The 18,290-nt window shown below is 41.3% G+C and overlaps 1 protein-coding gene across 1 annotated transcript in view; it reads right to left on the bottom strand.

The window, feature by feature from the left end:
- The window catches only part of THRAP3 (thyroid hormone receptor associated protein 3), a 75,830-nt gene extending 58,091 nt beyond the window's left edge, over positions 1-17,739 (bottom strand). The window contains 1 exon segment of the mRNA XM_032625465.1: positions 17,617-17,739. The gene's annotated coding sequence lies outside the window, so the exon portion shown is untranslated.
- Between the last annotated feature and the right edge of the window lie 551 nt (positions 17,740-18,290).

The following is an 18,290-nucleotide window of genomic DNA, read 5'->3' as shown; positions in this document are numbered from 1 at the left end:
TGTAAAACTGGTTCTTACTACAAAGGGTTATGAAAATTGAATAAATTAATATGCATAAAGTTACTGAAAGTGCTTAGCACACCATTAGTACTCAATAATAATAATTATGAATCGGGCCAATGTCAAATGACAGAGTTAAAAGACAACAAGACTTCAACTAGCTGTGTGGATAGTCACAAGGTCATTAAACAATTATGTTCTCTCTCTTGATAATTCAGAGTCTGGATTTATGGCAGACTCAGAATATAAGACACTACATCTTCCAAATCTCTTAAAGAAGCAGAACACTCTGGCAACAAACCCAAACCTATACTTCATTCCAGGCTGAATGAGCTTGACCCTCTAAATGACACCATTATTCTGTGCCCCAGGTTCTCAATTTACAAGAGAGAGAGACAGATCAACATGCCATCTGTGTACCTGACAGTTCCTACCAAGACAGGTGATTTTTAACATCTTGCTCTCAGGCTATGCAGAGGTGCCTCAGGGCAAAATTATAACCTTCTCATCTGAATCCTCTGGCCTATTCAGCATGTAAGACTATCAGGAAATCCTAACAGCTACTTTCCCAGAATTTATTTTATCACATTACAACTTTTTATAAGCTATCACCATTTCCTTACAACTTAAGCCTCTATTCCTTGAAAAATACTAATCATGCAATATTACTAGACTATTTTGCTCCTTGAGGGCAAGTACCAGATCAAACTCCTGTTTTTGGATTCCCCGGTGTTGAATAACAAAATGAGTAAATACTAGCTAAATAATATACATGTTTTTACTATGGTAAAATATACATAACACAAGATGTACCATTTTAACCACTTTTAGGCGTACAGCGCAGATCAGTGGCATTCAGCCCACTCCCACTGGTATGCAACCATCACCACCATCCACCTCCAGAACTCTTCCATCTCCCCAAGACAAACCACGCACCTGTTAAACAGTAACACCCCCACCACCGCAACCACCACTCTACTTTGTCTCCATGAAGTTGACTAATCTAGGTATCTCACTCAAGTGGAATCATACAGTGTTGTCCTTTTACGTCTAACTTACGTCACCTAGCATGTCTTCAAGGTTCAGCCATATTGTGGCACATGTACACAGTTTTTAAAATGGTAAAAACATGTACAGCATCATAGAACTTGAGATATTAACTTAAACTGTTTCATTTGCCTTAGCAAACTTAAAATATTTAATTCTTTTTACCTCATTTTTTCATTTTAGTAATACATGCACAGTAAAAATTTCAAACTGTATAAGACTACATAATGAAAAGAGGTCTCCTTCCTGATTTCTACCCTCCCTATCCTCAACTTCCAGTCCCCCTCTCAGGTTTAATTTTTTACCTTGGAATACAACTGCCAACCACATGTTGCCTTGCCTTAAGGATGTCCTATTAGTAAGATACTTAGTTGGGGGACTTCCCTGGTGGTCCAGTGGTTAAGAATCCATCTTGCAATGCAGGGGATCCCTGGTCGGGGAACTAAGATCCCACATGCTGCAGGACAACTAAGCCCGCCCACTGCAACTACTGAGCCCACAAGCCACAACTAGAGAGAAGCCCGCACGCCACAACAAAAGATCCGCATGCTGCAACTAAGACCCAACGCAGCCCTAAATAAATAAATAAATACTTAAAAAAAAAAAAAGATCCAAAACAATGAACATAAAACATTTCACAAGTATTTCACTGAGTTAACATTCATTGAGTGCACCCAATGGATAATGTCTTTGCTAGGCAGCATACTGAGGCAATAAAGAGAACAGACCTCTGGCGTCACATAAAAACTAGTTTAGGGCTTCCCTGGTGGCGCAGTGGCTGAGAGTCCACCTGACGATGCAGGGGACATGGGTTCGTGCCCCGGTCTGAGAAGATCCCATGTGCCGCGGAGCGGCTGGTCCTGTGAGCCATGGCCGCTGAGCCTGCGCGTCCGGAGCCTGTGCTCCACAACGGAAGAGGCCACAACAGTGAGAGGCCCACATACCGCAAAAAAAAAAAAAAAAAAAAAAAACTAGTTTAAAGCATTTTGACTCCTTTAAGTCTCAGTTTCCTGATCTATAAAATAAGGGCAACACTATCTCATAAGCTACTGAAACGATTAAATGAGGAAAACATCTCAATCACAGTACAGTGCACAGTAATATAGCAAGGACTCAAGTAACAATATAAATGTTAATTTCCTTCACTGGGCACTATGGAAAGCACAAAGATGAATCAGAAAATCTGTGCCCTTTTAAGGTGCTTATAATACAACAGAGCAGTTTATCTCTGCTCAGTATTATCATTATCTGCCAAGACCCTGGTATTAATACAACTTCCAACCTACGTTTATAACTTTTATGCCTCTGTTTCTAAACCTCACTGAAATAGTTATTTGTAAATAGTTATTTGTTATTTCTCCTAGCACTAGGAGAATAAAGAGAAAGTTCATTACATCAGACCACGTACAGGGTGTGCAGCCCTGAGTCAGTCTACAGCTAGCTTTAATCAAAGAGCAGAGAGTCGTGTGATTAAGAGACCATGATCCACTCCAATCTAACCCAGAAGCATATCAGAGTTATGGACAAATCTCACTAGAATTAGAGTCACAAAGCATTAAGAACTGGAAGCACTCTTAGAGATCATTATCTAAACTACAACTACTTTTCACAGAAGGAAACCTGAACCCAGATAAAGGAAGAGATTTGCCCAAGAAGATGAGGCAAAACTAGAGCTAAAGGCCCTTAGCTCTCAGTGTGTCCCGGTTCTTTCCACATCATCATGCTACCTTTTACCTGTTAAAGAACCTTAAACCACAAACTTCATCCACTCTGCTCTAATTTCTCACTTTTCTTCCCAATTAATTATCTAACAGGAAAAAATTTTTTAAATGTGCTTTATGAAATGTCTTCCCTAAATTATCTATTATTTGCCTTAAATTTACACTACTGGAAGCTACAGGGAGATGCTAACTAAATCTAAATAAATAAATAAATAAATCTAATTCACTAAAGGCCTATTTGAAACGAAATTTCAATCCACAAAAAAACTCTTAATTTTATTTTATTTTATTTATTTTTCGGCCATGCTGTGTGGCTTACGGATCTTAGTTCCCTGACCAGGGACTGAACCTAGGCCACAGCAGTGAAAGCACCAAGTCCTAACTACTGGACCACCAGGGAATTCCCAAAAAACTTAATTTCAGAGTTGGAAAAGTGGGTGGTACATTCAGAGTATTATCTTCCACAACTGCTTACTTTCACTAAAAAAATTTATACAAAATAGTAATTTGATTAACCCAGAGCATCAGGCCAGGATAACCAACTTCTAAATGAGTCACATTTCATCTCATCTGTAAACAAGCAACAGGAAAGAGACTAAATTTGATGCCGGCATAATCTGTTACAAATATTTGTGACATTATTCCAGCAACCAATTTGGATATGATCATGTCATGCTGGAGGACCTACTAAAGTACATTCACCTTCAGAGATTTTTTTTCTTTCTTATTTTTCCTTTTTAAATTACAAATTGGAAGAAGCTACTAGGTTTGACACAAAGATCAAAACTACTTCCCAGAGTACTGCCAAATAACTTATTTTCAAACAAATTAAGAAATAGTCTTATCAGCAATTTTGGAACTCTACCCAAAATGTCCACATATATTCTGGTTCTGCTAATTCTAGAAATAAATTTGCAACTGCTTTGTAAATTTGCTGATGTTAACCCAACATCAATTTACAAACACCTTTAGGGATGCAAACCTCTTCTTCCCACAAAATGCCAAAATCCCAAGGCCACCTAGCCACTCCTAAATACAGGGTTTCTCACAAAATGCATCTTATTTCTAAAACATTTATAAGCAATGTAACTGCTCACCAATGACCCCTACCTCACATCACACAAAATAAACTCCAAGTGGACTTAAAAAAAAAAAAAAAAAAGCATATAAACAAACATTAAATGTGAAAAGATTTAAAACATTTAGAAGAAAATATAGGAGAATATTTGTACAAATTCCGGGTAGAGGATTTGAAATAAGTTATAAGTATAAACCACAGACGTAAAGATTGATAAATATGTCTATATGCTTTAGAAAATCAAATCAAAACCACATACTACGAGAGTATATTTGCAATACACATAAACAAAGGATTAAAATCCAGACTCTATATAAAGAACTTCTACAAATCAATAAAAAGGCAAAAAACTCAATTATTCAGTTAAAAATGATTAACTTATTAAATACTTATTGAACACTTACGTATGCCAGGCACTGTCCTTGGCACTAGAGATACAACACTGACAAAAGGAGAAAGTCTCTCATCTTGTGGTTGGTGGAGCAAGACATACACTCAAGTAACTATATACTGTATGTCAAGTGATGATAAACGCTAAAAATAAAGTGGGCTAAGGGGATGATCAATTAAAAAAAGAAAAGACCTATATGGCTAATACACACATGCAAAGATTCATTTTCACTACTAATCAGAGAAATACAACTTAAAACTATAATAAAATATATCATACTCACAAGAATGGCAAAAAATTTTAAAGTCTAACGACATCATGTGCCATTAAGATGTACAGCAACAGAAATGCATGTATTGGGAGTATAAACTGGTATAATTCCTCTGGAGAATAATATGACAGTTAAAGATGTGCACATCCCATGAACCAGAAATTCCAGTTTTAGGTATAAACCCTAGAGAAATTATCTCAAGTCAGTAGAAAATATATACAAGAATATTCTTGGCAGCACTCTCTGAGTACAAACAGGATACAGTACAAAATGGATAAATAAAAACTGGCACTTTCATACAATGAATACTATAAAACAGGGAAAATGAAGAACACACATACCATGAATGAATCCCACAAACAGAAGCCTGAGCAGAAAAAGAAGTTACAAAAAACAACTTCTTGGTATCAAGAATCAAGAGCTAGGGACCTCCCTAGTGGTCCGGTGGTTAAGAATCTGCCTTCCACTGCAGGGGGCACGGGTTCCATTCCTGGCTGGGGAACTAAGATTCCGCAAGCTGTGCAGCACAGCCAAAAATAAAATAATTCTTTCTTAAAAAAAAAAGAAAGAAAAAAAAGTATATGTTGAATACAGGCAGAGTGATTAAGAGCAAGAATTCTGCAAATGTGACCGACATGGATTAGAATCCACTACTGTGCAGGCCTGAACAAGGTGTGTAATCTTACTAAGTTTCTCATATCAAAAAACAGATACAGGGCTTCCCTGGTGGCGCAGTGGTTGAGAGTCCGCCTGCCAATGCAGGGGACACGGGTTCGTACCCCGGTCCGGGAAGATCCCACATGCCGCGGAGCGGCTGGGCCCGTGAGCCATGGCCGCTGAGCCTTTGCGTCAGGAGCCTGTGCTCCGCAACGGGAGAGGCCACAACAGTGAGAGGCCCGCGTACCGCAAAAGAAAAAAAAAATAAGTCTTCAGTATACAAACAAGTCTTGTACTTGTTTTAAAAAAATTATGCTGGGCTTCCCTGGTGGCGCTAGTGGTTGAGAGTCCGCCTGCCGATGCAGGGTACTCGGGTTCACTCGGGTTCGTGTCCCGGTGCGGGAAGATCCCACATGCCGCGGAGCGGCTGGGCCCGTGAGCCATGGCCGCTGAGCCTGCGCGTCCGGAGCCTGTGCTCCGCAACGGGAGAGGCCACAACAGTGAGAGGCCCGCTTACAGCAAAAAAAAAAACAGATACACTGATCTTATAAAATTACCATAGGATTAAACGAATTAATGTATGTAAAGCACATAGCACACAGTATTCTAAAAGGGCAGTTTGAAAAATACAAAGTTGGAAGGGAAAGGATAACAGTGGATAGGCTCAACAAGGAGAATTTTATTTTCCCAAACTGTTTCAGTAGTGAATCAAGATTTTATACTTATTAAGGCTTTTTTCCCCACTAACATGCTTACATAACCACCAAACAACAAATTAAATCCTTAAAGATATTTCCATTTCCAGAATCACCTTTAAAAAAACTGAGCTGATACTAAAATATCTGTCCAATGCAAAGCAGAGATCCGGCTAAATCCCTAGCATTTTGTTTAATTCCACATTGGGTCCAATTCAGGTGCTGACTACTCAGGGAGAAAAAAAAATTACACCAAATGCTATATAACTTGTATCAAGAAATACAGTCAAGGGACTTCCCTGGCGGTCCAGTGCTTAAGACTCCGCGCTCTCAATGCCAAGGGCACGGGTTTGATCCCTGATCAGGGAACTAAGATCCCACATGCCGCAAAAAACATAGTCAAGAAAAAGTTGTGAATATTTTCTACAGAAAACTAGATTATTCAGGAGTTACTCTATGAAAGGCTGAGTTTTGTACACATAATGCATCCAAAAAGTGTATCCAGGACTTAAAATTTTGATTTGAACAATGTTTTCCTACACAGTAAAAGGAGTAAAGGCAGGAGGATGAACAATACAGAAGACAAAGCCTGTATCCCTACAGCTCTGCAATGATATTTAATACAGAACAAGGAATCCAAAGATCCTCTCCTCAGAAAGCATCTCCTATTTCTTGTTCACAGCTCTAGGATTAGTTACCAGAATAAGATCAGGTGAGAAGGGAAAGGTTAAGATTCCAGATGGAATAACACATTATTATAATATTATATATACATATTATATCTGGAACTTAAGTTATAGCTTATGTATACTTTTGACCAGCACATAAAATTTTTTTTTTTTGCGGTACGCGGGCCTCTCATTGCTGTGGGCTCGCCTGTCGTGGAGCACAGGCTCCAGATGCGCAGGCTCAGCGGCCATGGCTCACGGGTCCAGCCACTCCGTGGCATGTGGGATATTCCCGGACCAGGGCACGAACCCGTGTCCCCTGCATCGGCAGGCGGACTCTCGACCACTGCGCCACCAGGGAAGCCCTCAGCACATAAAATCTTAGTTTCCTAAAAATCCCAGCAATGCTAGGTGACAATTTCAAAATTAAACAGTTAACCTTTGATTTACATTCATGGCTCATGTATGAAAATAGCTCAACACGTTAATGGTCAGGGCAGGTATCAGATTTTATCAGGAAGCTGCTCTTTCGGCTAACCATGTTAAATTTTTTTCATTAAGCTGCCTTCTCTCAAAGAGAAGATGTTTCAAAAATATTAAAAAATGATAATAAATGATATGAGAAAGCATTTGCAATACTTAAATGACACTCTATGTATCATTCTTTCAATGAATTTTGGATCCACTGCTTCTGAACCAAGAGTCCAACAATTTGTTGAAGAGATGGTTCACTGTAGTGGGTAAACTCAAATGACATTCAAAACAATTACACTTGAGAATTTCTAGTGCTCAACTAACACTGTTCATTCAACTGTCAAAACAGCACAAGGGGGCTTCCCTGGTGGCGCAGTGGTTGAGAGTCCGCCTGCCGATGCAGGGGACACGGGTTCGTGCCCCGGTCCGGGAAGATCCCACATGCCGCAGAATGGCTGGGCCCGTGAGCCATGGCCGCTGAGCCTGCGCGTCTGGAGCCTGTGCTCCGCAACGGGAGAGGCCTCAACAGTGAGAGGCCCGCGTACCACAAAAAAAAAAAAAAAAAAAAAAAAAAAAAAAAAAAAAAAAAAGCTAGGCAACGGAATTCCCTGGGGGTCCAGTGGTTAGGACTCTGCACTCTCACTGCTGAGGGCCAGGGTTCAATCCTTGGTCAGGGAACTAAAATCCGACAAGCCGTGCTGAGCAGCAAAAAAAAAAAAGAAAAGCTAGGCAAATATTATTGATTCTGAAATACATCTTCCTGTCATTCTACTTGCAGCAAGGCGAATCAAAAAGCCTCTGCAGTCGGCTGGTAGATTCAAGTCCATTTATTCTTGAAGCGAAATTTAAATAATTTAACTCTGGATCTAATAAGCATGACAATAACAAAATGGGATGTTCTGTTATGTGAGGACTCTCCTCATTTACTGGTCAATCCACTCCCTGGACCCTTACTCTGAGCAATATAGCAGTTGCTAAGAGTGGAAGTTTAGAGTCAGACCTAGGTTCAAATCTTATCTCTTCCTAAACTGATCTCTAATGCCTCAACTTTATCATTTGTAAAACAAGAAACTCTTCACTTACCCTGTAATATACAGGATTAAATGAGATAATGCATGTAAAGTGCTTAAATAAGCATTTACTTTGAAAAGAATCTCAATCTATAAAAGTTCTTTAATATTTAGTTCTTTAGTTCTTATTTAATATTTATTTAATATTTAACCTTATATCCAGGTTTGCTCAAGATAGTCAGTTTACACTTGCTGTCCCAGTGTATTAATAGCATCCCCTCTCTCAGTAGTGTCCTGGTTCAAAAAGATAAATTATATGGTCACAATATTAATTTGATAAAAGTAAATCTAACTTGAGACAAACATCATTAAATCAGAGGAAAGGGAACTATTCCAGCTAAGAACTGGCACTCAAAATCTTTCTATCCAAGCACGTATAAATTAAAGAAATGATGGTAACATTTAGGTGCGTAAATTTTACCTCCCTGTCCTCCCCCAAAAAGGGACTCATAAGAGTTCAATCATAAATATTTAACTCTAGCTAATGATATGCATGTTGAAGCCTTTAAATATAAAATGTACTGATTTCTGCAACTTACTTTAAAATGCTTCAAAAAAAATAAGGAAATGGGCAAAGGACTTGAACAAATATTTCTCAAAAGAAGATATACAAATGGTCCACAGCATATGAAAAGAGGACATCACTAATCAATAGGGAAATGCTAACCAAAGCTACCCCACACCCATTAGAATGGTTACTATTTAAAAAAAAAAAAAAGAAAAGAGGAAGGAAGGAGGGAGGAAGGGAGGGAGGGAGGGAGGGAGGAAACGCTGGTGAGGATGTGGAAGAATTGGCACCGTAGTTGGGAATGTAAATGGTGTAACCACTGTGGAAAACAGCAGAGAATGGCAGTTCCTCAAAAAACTAAACATAGAATTACCATATGATCCAGCAATTCAACTTCTGGGTATATACTCAAAAGGACTGAAAGCGAGGTCTTGACGAGATATTTGTACACCTAGGTTCACAGCAGCATTATTCACAATAGCTAAAACATGGAAACCACCCAAGTGTCTGACTGATGGATAAATGGATAAGCAAAATGTGGTATATACCTACATACAATGGAATATTATGAAGGGAAATTCTGACATATTACAACATGAATAAACCTTGAGAACATTATGCTAACTGAAGTGAGCTAGTCACAAAAAGACAAATACTCTTTGATTCCCCTTATATGAGGTACTTAGAGCAGTCTAAACCTTAGAGACAAAGTAGAATGATGGTTGTCAGAGGCTGGGGATGGAAGGGAGAAAAGGGACTGACTATTTAATGGGGTATAGAGTACCGATTTGGCAAGATGAAACGTTCTGCAGATGAACAGTGATGATGGCTGCACAACAGTGAATGTACTTAACACCACTGAACTGCACACTTAGAAATTATTATCATGGTAAATTTTATGTTCTGTATATTTAGCCACAACAAAAAAAACCTGGAAAAAAAATACGGTGGAGTGATGAGTATAAAGATATGTGATTAAAAAAAAAAGATATGTGATAAAATAAACATAGCAAAATGCTAACAAATGTAGAATCTAGGTGGCGGGCATATGGGTACTCACTGTACAATTCTTTCAACTTTTCTGCATGCTTGAAATCTTTCATAATAAAACACTGGACGAGAAAAAAAAAAATCAAAGAAATTTTCATCCCTACGAAAAACACTTGATGCAGAGCAACTAACCTACCCAGTATAAGAGAAACATGAGCCTAAAGGGATGAGAGAATGTAAAAGCCAACTTACACTAAATCTTCTAAAAGTTCATTTCAGCCACATTCAATGGGATCATCACAACTGTAGTAACACGAACACAGTGGGAATATATTTGCCTACCCTAGCCCCAAAATAACAAATTGAGATTTAGCTCATCCAACATAAATAACCAATATTCTGAAGGCAATATCTGAAGCCCCGATTTAAGCAATAAATCCATCCACTTCTAAAAAATAACTAACCTGGACAGAAGTTAAATCCTAAAAGAATATCAATCAGTAAAGATCTGTATACCACGTTATTTTCATTTTAGTAAATGCCTAGCACTTAGCCGACATTTAGTATTTAATGCCCTCTTTCCCCAAAAAATGAAAAGCCATACAACATCAAAAACAATCCATGCATGAATCTCAATTCCAGTTCCTGCTCAGTTGTTTTTAAAGTACAGAAACTCTAATAGGTTAAAAAAAATTCTAATCCAGAACTAGGAGGTTTAGCAAAATTGTCCCCATGTTTTCCCCTTTGGCCACAGAGGTAGCATTCTCTCTGCATTCTGAACAAACCCATTGTGGGCTAAGAGGTAAAGAGAGTTTAAATATTATGAAAATGGTGATGCATAAATGATAGCCAAAGAAAAGTCCAAAATTCTTTTGTAAACTCTAAGGGGAGAAAACTGCAACTACTCTGAGGCCCCACCTATCATATGCAGAAGCAATGCTGACAAAAACATGAAAAGACAATCTAGATCCACGCTAACAGAACTTTCTGAGATGAGGAAAATGTTCCGTATCTATGCTACTCAAAATAGCAGCCACCATTCACATGTTGCTGCTATTGACCACGTGAAATATGGCTAGTGTGAAAACTATACTAAGAATACTAAATAAGTACACTAAGTATTTAATTTTAATTAACTCAAAGTAAGCTAGCCACATTTGGCTAGTGGCTACCAAAATGAACTGTGCAGATCTAGACCACAGACCACATATTTAAGGTAATTTTTCTCCAACAGAATCTAAAGCTCAGTACACGCTTAATAAACACTGACTAAGGAGGAAATGGAGAGTCAGAAAGGTTTTTGAACAGAACAAAAGCATCAGTTCTGGGCATTTTTCTACACATTGTATTATGTCAACAAATATGGTGCTTCCATCTACTTCTCTTTTCTACCTAGCATTCCACTGTACACACATGCTATAACATAAGCAGTTCCCTAGTGTTGTACATTTAGGTTGTCTTTAATTTTTCACTTAATGTAACACTGTAACAATTATCCTTATCTTTAAGGACCTGTGCAATTATTTCCTTATGGTATATTCCTAAAAGCACAGGTATATTGTGTTGTTCTCTGGAACAGCTACAGCACCTTATATTGCTACCAGGAGTACTTGAGAATGTCCATTTCCCCACACCCTCACCAACAATAACTGTTATATTGTTTTTTTTATCATGATGGAGATCTGAGGGAAAAAACGGTATTTCATTTTTAATTTAATCTGTATCTCTCTTGTTTTCACGTGATTTATTTTGTCAAGTTAACGTAATTTTCAAAACGGTTAGCCAACTGATCCAGAGCTGTTTATTGAATAATTAAGTCATCCTTCCCTCACAATCTTGAACACCAACTTAATCATGTACTCAGCACTTTCCATATGCTATCAGTTGAGAGCTCTGGGTGTTTCTCACTGTCCTTTCAGATTTAATGCCATATAACTACTTCCCTTTCCTAAGTAGTTCACAAGCAATCCATCTTCCATATATAATAAAATTAATTTGTTGAATCCCTACTATTAACCCTGGCACTGGGCTAACCATCTAGCCATCACAATAACCCTTGTTGGAGGTAGATAAGAGATTTCCATCTCCATCTGAAATTGAACATACACTGAAGGGTTAAGCAACTTGCCCCAAGGTCCCAGTTTAATTAATAAACAACAACAAAAAACTTCTGATAAGAAACGACTTCCATTTCTCATCTCATTCCAAGGTCTCTAGGTACCACAGATCATATAACTCCATGACCATAGCCCTATTAAATGAACACTACAGCTGAAAATATTCTGCTAAAAGTGGAACAGAAAATATCCCCTACCAAACCCCGAAGTATAAATATCAATGCAGCACCTCAGACTGAAATGGGGTGGGCTATTCAGAGCTCTGGCCAGCTTAGCCTCCTTTCCTCATAACGCCTGAGCACCTCCTCACTCCAGAGTATTTTAAAAACCTCCTGTCCCACCTACACTTGGCTAAACTTACCAAAAATTCAAGGAAAACAATCATTACCACAGCCTACCTACAGAGTTACCTCAGTTTTTTTGTTTTGTTTTTTTTTTGGTACGCGGGCCTCTCGCATGTTGTGGCCTCTCCCATTGCGGAGCACAGGCTCCGGACGCGCAGGCTCAGCGGCCATGGCTCACGGGCCCAGCCGCTCCGCAGCATGTGGGATCTTCCCGGACCGGGGCACAAACCCATGTCCCTGCATCGCAGGCGGACTCTCACCACTGCGCCACCAGGGAAGCCCGCATTACCTCAGTTTTACAGAACAGCCTTTAAAGAATGAGTTCTGAATACAAATTTTTATAAATTATTATAACTCATATATAATAGATGTACACATCTTAAAGATACAGTTCAGTGAGTTTTGACAAAATATACTATGTAAACACCACCGAACCCAACAATAGAATACTTTTATCACTCCAGCAAGTACCCTCTTGCCCTTGCCCCTTGGCAATCTCCTCACCAACCGCCATACAAATTATTTTCAACAGAATCCGAGTAAGCCTAGAACTCGATAGTGGGAGCACTTCCAGAGACTGTCACCCAGTCAGCCATCTATTCCCATATTAATTCATCCTTTCTCTCAATATTTACTAAGCCTCTTCTTTTTAACAGAGAATGTCCTAGGTGTGGGGATTCAGCAGTGAATCAAACAAATCCCTGCTTTCACTCTCTAAAAAGGTGAAGACACAACAGATGAAAAATAAATAATGTAATATCCCATAGTAATAACACAGGGTTGGGGAGGGGTATTGGTTAATGATCAGAGTACCTATTATAGATAAGGTCATCAAGAAAAGCCTCTCTCAGAACACTTTCAATGTGATACATGCATACAAAGGGACTTCAAAACTGTCAGAGTGAGACTTCCCTGGAGGTCCAGTGCTTAGGACTCCGTGCTTCCACTGCAGGGGGTGCGGGGTTTGATCCCTGGTCTCCCTGGTCGGGAAACTAAGATCCCACATCCTGCATGTTGTGCGGCCAAAAAAGGCTTTGTAAAGGATAACTTTATTACACCTGAAACAAGGATTTTTTTTACATTAAAAAATTTACCCCAATTCTTTTTCTTTATTGGGCAACCCCACTCTGGCGCCTGACCAACTTCCACAATCTCCTTCATTTTTAAAGTTTTTTCTGATAGCCCATAATCTGGTAGCCAAAGGTTTTAGTCAAGACTCTAGGACACATCCTTTAGATACAATGAGATCATTTTCCGGAGAAGCCCTGATACAATGGAGAGTCCTGGAGTGAAGATAATCTCTACAGTAACTTCAGAAAGCAGTCTCACCTCTATGACTCCTCTATCAAGCCTTTCTGTAGGGACTTCCCCGGTGGTCCAGTGGCTAAGACTCAGACTCCATGCTCCCAATGCAGGGGGTCCGGGTTCAATCCCTAGTCAGGGAACTAGATCCCACATGCCTCTGCTAAGAGTTCGCATGCCGCAATGAAGATCCTGCACGCCGCAACTAAGACCCAGCGCAGCCAAATACTTTTTTTTAAATCCTTTATGTATCCTGACCTTTTAATTAAAATAAACAAAATAAAATTGAGTTATGAACCTCTCCAAAACTACACCAGGATTTCTGAAAGCAAAGCGATGGACTTCACAATGCATACATTAAACACACACACACACACACACACACACACTTTTGCCTCAGGACAGGCGCCAAAAGTCTTCTAATTAGACATTCAGCAACTTCTCTTTGCTTGGCCTTCTATCTTCTGATGCACAAGCCAAGCTAGTGCAGTTACTGCATTCCAGATGCTGAAAAGCAAATCAGGCAGAACAAAAATGAGGACACTGCACACGTGCCAGCTAAAAAGGCATGGTCAGGGGTCAGATCAATGCCTTTTGCTTTCTAAAAGCCCTTGGGTTTCTTCAATTTGGAAACAAAATAATTCAATGTTTTGGGGCCCCCCCCTCCCCACTGCACTGCTCCATCTCCCTCTTCTGAAGTTATCTAAATTTCCTTTTTTTTTTTTAAATAAGAAACAAAGGAAACAAATAAAGCACCAAAGCAGAAAAAATATATTTTAGTGGTGATATAAGGACATGCCCAACTATAAAAGACTGCTGCTCCAAGCAGAAACACAGGTCCATGGCTGCCAGATCTGATTTTTCAAAGCAGCCTGAATCCACATTTTTACATGAAATCTCCCTGTTTTTCAATGTGACAACTAATTCAAATTTACAACACTGTGTGAGCCAAACAAAACACATCTGCCGACTGGATTTAGTCCATGAGGCTTCAGTCTTCAACATCTGCCATAAAAAGAAAAATACATGGTTCTTTCAGTGGTAGAGCTCTAACTGTGTGGAAAAAAGCACACCCTATGCTTCCAGTAACACACTATCGTCTGAAAGATACACTACAAAATATATAAACATACATATGAAACCCCTGTTAGAAGGAAAGCAAGAAGAAAACAATCTCACTCTTCACACACTAAGGTGCTCCATTTCAACCACTAAAATAGGAACTATAAACAAAACCCAATGGAAGAAAACAGTAGGAATGAATATGGATTTTCGTGAAACTGAGCTCAGTAATGTTCAGCTTCCTCAGTATGTGCATCGGCCCATAACTCCTAGAGAAAAAGAAACTAAAAGGTGACTTTCTATGGCACAGCATTTAACTTTGATTTAAAACAAACAAAAAACGAGTTCCCTAAAGAAAGGCAAACCTTGGGCTTCCTTGGTGGCGCAGTGGTTGAGAATCCACCTGCCAATGCAGGGGACACGGGTTTGAGCCCTGGTCCGGGAAGATTCCCACATGCCGTGGAGCAACTAAGCCTGTGTGCCACAACTAATGAGCCTGTGCTCTAGAGCCCATGAGCCACAACTACCGAGCCCGCTTGCCACAACTACTGAAGCCCTTGCACCTAGAAGCCCATGCTCCATAACAGAAGGCACTGCAATGAGAAACCCACGCACCGCAACACAAAGTAGCCCCCACTCACCACAACTAAAGAAAGTCTGCACGCAGCAATGAAGACCCAACGCAGCCAATAATAATAAATAAAATAAATTTTATTTTTTTTAAAAAAAGGCAATCTTTTAGAAAGGGTACCCATGACTCTTAACTCTCCTGGTAAGCCATGGGCAATTACTTTTTTATGGGTTATAAACCTCCACCAAGAGCCCACGTGCAGCAACTAAGACCTGGTGCAGCCAAAAAAAAAAAAAAAAAAAAAAAAAAACCTGAATTACAAACTCTATAGAGCACTGGTTCTTAAATTTTAAGACTCTAATGGATGGAAAGTTAATGACCCTTTGAGAAATGCACTTCCCTCACAAAACTTTTAGAGCTCATGAGCTCCCTGTAGTCCATGGACCGTACTAAGAACGTCTTGCTCTAGAGAATATTGAAACTACCTAATCTCAAAACCCTCTGCTTCTTCCCACCAACGCATCTCCACTCCATCTCTCTACTTCAGGCAACTATCATCTCCAGGCTGTAACAGTACAATAGCCTCTTAACTGATAGCCCCACAATCCATTTTCTACACCCCTGGAAAAAAAGGTTTTAAAATGTATATCTGGGGACTTCCCCCGGTGGCGTAGTCGCAGTGGTTAAGAAACCCACCTGCCAACGCAGGGGACACGGGTTCGAGCCCTAGTCTGGGAAAGATCCCACATGCCGCGGATCAACTAAGGCCCGTGCGCCACAACTACTGAGCCTGCGCTCTAGAGCCCGCGAGCCACACCTACTGAGCCGGTGTGCCACAACTACTGAAGCCCACATGCCTAGAGCCAGTGCTCCACAACAAGAGAAGCCACTGCAATGAGAAGCCTGCGCACCACAACGAAGAGTAGCCCCCGCTCGCCGCAACTAGAGAAAGCCTGCACGCAGCAACAAAGACCCAAAGCAGCTAAAAATAAAAAATAAATTAATAAAAAAATACCTGTACTAGTTATGCTATTAAACTAATATGCTAAAGAACTACTACTACTGCTTGCTGCTATGACTGCTGATTAACACCACCACCGCTACAATTGGACTGTACCTAATCTGCACACTCAGAACACCAGTCTCCAAAACCGGACATCTTTCACTAGCGCTAAGAGATGTAAAAAGCAGAGATGGAATTGTATTGAACGTCAAGGCTTTTAGTTAGACAGTTCCTAACAGAAACTTCAATCCACTCTTCTACAAAATAACAATCAAGCTTAAATGGCTGCAGAAAAAAACTGCTTTTGATATTGCTAAAGTATGTATACTAATTCACAAAACCTAATTTCCCAGTAGAGAACGAACTAAGCCAGTTTGTTCCACAAGTTCTTCATGGCAGCAGCCCGCTTTGGCTCTTTAACAGGCTGATACACACAATCGGTCTGTCTAGATAACAGGAAAAACTACAAAAAAACCGTATTGCCACAAACAAGAAAAGGGAGGGCCATCTGAAAGGGAAAGAAAAAGATGGTGTGATACGTGCCTTTCCACTCTGGGCCTACAACCTATAAATTCTAAAAGTAACCATAATGATACTAGTGCTTAATACCTGGTAGGTAATGAAGCTAAGCGGTTTTCAATTTACTTCATTTAACCTTCACAGTTACGCTATAAATAACCAGTGTTGCTGAACGACCTGGAAGTGAAGCTCCTCGACCTGAACCAAAAGCTAGCAGAGCCAAAACTTGAACCCAGGAAGCTGGCTCCAGGACCCTTCCGCTACGCTGCCACCAGAAGCTTCATCGGCTCATCTCCCGCCAGGCTCTACCACGCTCTCAGAGGCTTCTCCTTCAATCCAATGAACAACCTCCTCGTAAACACTCAACTACCACTGATGGCTCCAACTGCTGGGCACCAGCACTACTCGCCAGTTTCTGCCGCCATACTCCATCCCTATGACTTAGAAAGGCAAAGAGGGTAACTGATAAAAGTGGCTTGGGTGCTAAAGGAGATGAAGGAAATTACCTTATTCGGGCAGAACACTCGCCAATTACCACTGCAACACAAGTCGGCCTCAACCTCCAGCGCAAGAGAAATGAAAGTGGGCGCACCAATGTTCCCGTGGGTGATAAATTTGGACTATGCCTCCTCTGGCCACAAGGCCAGAAAGAACGGAAGAGGTACCAACATTTACTGAGTGTCAGCCACATGCGCCCTAGAAGAAGACAGATCCAGGCCAATGGAGATTAGGCTGGGGGAAGGGCACTCAAGAGTCCGGGAAAAGGAGAAATCAAATAATAGGATTCAGGATTCACCCGACTAAGGGGGGGAGATAGAGGAGGTGGAGGCCCCTCCCTGGCAGCTTGCAAGCAAGAAAAAGAAGCATAGTGGGGTGCTGCGGTGGAAACGCGGCCCTGAGCGTCGGGAGCTAGGGCCGGAGCGAGGGGAAGCCCTGAAGGGCGGGGAGGGGGAGGAGCCGGAGCGAGCAGGGCCCGCTCTGAAGAAGCCGAGGAGCAGGCGAGGGGGGAGCGGGCTCCGCGCCAGGCCTGCCGGGCACCGTGAGCCAGCGGCCGCGGAGAAAAGATAAAACAGGAAACGACTGGAGCAGACTGAGCTGCCCTAATTCCCATCAAGGGCCCTCACTCACCTGGGCCCACCTCAGCGACGTGCAGCAGCAACCTCGCAACGGCACAACCGGCCCGAACCTGCCCCCGCCCGACAGCGCGCCCCGCGTCCCAGCTCTCCGACAACGTCTGCTGCGGCGTCGCCCCGCGGCCTCCTGGGAAATGTAGTCCTAGGTCCCGCCTTCCTGGCAAGCTTGACGGTCTACGGAACTACGTTTCCCACAAGGCAAGGCGAGCGCCGGCCCCGCCGCTTTGCGTCACGCGCCAGGTTGTTGGCAGTCACGTGGGCTGATCCGTTCCATCCCCTCCCCCCGCCTGGGTGGCCTGGGGAAGAAGGAGGGAGGTGGACGGAAGGGCGGAGGGGTGTTGCTGACGCCAAGGCCCCCACCATTTTGGAAGCAGCCTGGAGCAAGGGCCTGAGCCCCACCCACTCAAGGCCTCCCTTCGTAGTCGGAAAGTCTGAGCTGGGAATCTGTTAACCTGGCTTTCGGTTTCTGCCCTGCCACTTCTCGCTTCGTGACCTTGAGCAAATCTCCCCTCTCTGAGCCTCAGCTTCCTCCCCTATGAAATGAGACTCTTAATTTCTACCCCATAGAGTTGTTGCGGGACTCCGACAAAGTACGGCACACAAAAGCATCTACTACCCTGAAAGCGCGACTCAAAATGAATTTGTTTTTATTGTGACAGTGTGCTCCTA

Source organism: Phocoena sinus, chromosome 1 (genome assembly GCF_008692025.1).
Source record: "Phocoena sinus isolate mPhoSin1 chromosome 1, mPhoSin1.pri, whole genome shotgun sequence".
NCBI classification, from domain to species: domain Eukaryota; kingdom Metazoa; phylum Chordata; class Mammalia; order Artiodactyla; family Phocoenidae; genus Phocoena; species Phocoena sinus.
Note: the sequence above shows the minus strand (reverse complement) of the source record. Positions and strands in the feature narration are given on the sequence as shown.